The 1519-nt window shown below is 28.4% G+C and overlaps 1 long non-coding RNA gene across 1 annotated transcript; it reads right to left on the reverse strand.

Moving 5' to 3' along the window:
* Positions 1 to 666: 666 nt before the first annotated feature.
* Positions 667 to 1163, reverse strand: LOC120262862. The gene is made up of 2 exons (XR_005537005.1): positions 986 to 1163; positions 667 to 918 (listed from the first exon to the last, which is right to left on the reverse strand). It is a non-coding gene; the product is annotated as an uncharacterized LOC120262862 (long non-coding RNA).
* Positions 1164 to 1519: the final 356 nt, after the last annotated feature.

Consider the following 1519-nt stretch of genomic DNA (forward strand, 5'->3'; position numbering starts at 1 on the left):
TTTTCAGTATAATAATAATAAATTCAGAAACTAACTCCACCTTGCATGATAATGTCCATAAAAATCATTAGTTTAAGAAATAATAATTTAATGTTGTGCATCTTGATTTAATATTACGTGGCTGTCGGTCAAAGCTAATGGATCGGATTAATAGTACAAAATTATAATCCTTTTTTTTTCTATTTATTATTATTATTATTATTATTATTATTATTATTATTATGCTCATCAAGTAAATTAAGAGAATATTTTATAATAAAGTGGATAAAATACAAAATTAATTAAAATAGTTATAAAAAAAGAAAAAGTTCTTGATAATTTGATTTATTTAGCGTTTGTATGTGCATTGTTTTAAATTTTTGGGAAGCGTATAGTTTGATGACAAAGAAATATATGATTTTTATAAATAAAAAAGAATTAAAATAGATTTGGAAGCTACATTTTATTGATTTATTTATGAAATTTGAATTAAAAAAGATTTGTTTTGGCACATCATGATTAAAATATCTAATTAAAAAATCATAGTTTTTTCATATGCTTGAGAATGGACTGATGATCAATGCAAAGAGAAGAAGAAGAAGTTGGGTGAATAACAGATAACTATATAATATATATATATATAGCCACATATATACATAATTTTTTTTCAAATAATAATTATGGATATATCGCCATAAAAACTCTGAACATCTTCAAATAAAATAGATTTTAAGTGCATTACAAAGAAGAAAGTAGGATAAGAAGCAATAATAATATCTATTAGAAAAATGAGAAAAATATTTAAAAAAAAAACAAAGAAACAATCTTTTCATAATGTGAAATTAATAAGCGTAAAACATCCCATAAAAACCAAGATAAAGAAAATAGGGACAAATCTATCACCTTAACAGGTCCACCAACAACCTCAAAGCAACATACCTGAAAATCAAAACATAAAAAAACTCAAAAACCTTTAGAGGCAAACAGAGAGAGTCAGAGAGATGACCTTAAAGAAAAAAAGAAGAAAGAAGACCAGTGCAAGAGTTGGGAACCCTCTCCATCTCTCTCAGCCATCATTGCTCATCCTCCCGAGAGGCTCTATCTTCGCAGTCGTTTTCATCTAAAGGTTCGATCTGAAACACAACGGAGCAGAAGTTTGAGGGGTCGGCGGCCAGTTTGAGAACTTAGAGAGAGCTAGGGTTAGAGGGGCTTTTCAATGTGCCCTGGTATGCTCATCCGCAGGTGTTCTTAAGGCCTATCGTTACCAATTTCTCATGGGTCGGTTGACTAAGGCCTTGTTTGGATTAGCTTAATAAAAAAGTGCTTTTTTTAAGTTTGGTAGAAGGACTTTTAAAAAAAGTGCTTATGAGAGTAAGTTAAGTGCTTTTCTATATTTTATGTTTGGATATGTTAATGTAGAAGCACTTTTATATATGTATAGTTGTTTGGATATGCATTCTTGAAAGGACTTTTTTCAATGTCAAATTACTAAAATGGGCATTCATTAGTTTATTATAATAACACTAATTCTAATACTAAT

This window comes from Dioscorea cayenensis, chromosome 6, assembly GCF_009730915.1.
Source record: "Dioscorea cayenensis subsp. rotundata cultivar TDr96_F1 chromosome 6, TDr96_F1_v2_PseudoChromosome.rev07_lg8_w22 25.fasta, whole genome shotgun sequence".
In the NCBI taxonomy this organism is placed as follows: domain Eukaryota; kingdom Viridiplantae; phylum Streptophyta; class Magnoliopsida; order Dioscoreales; family Dioscoreaceae; genus Dioscorea; species Dioscorea cayenensis.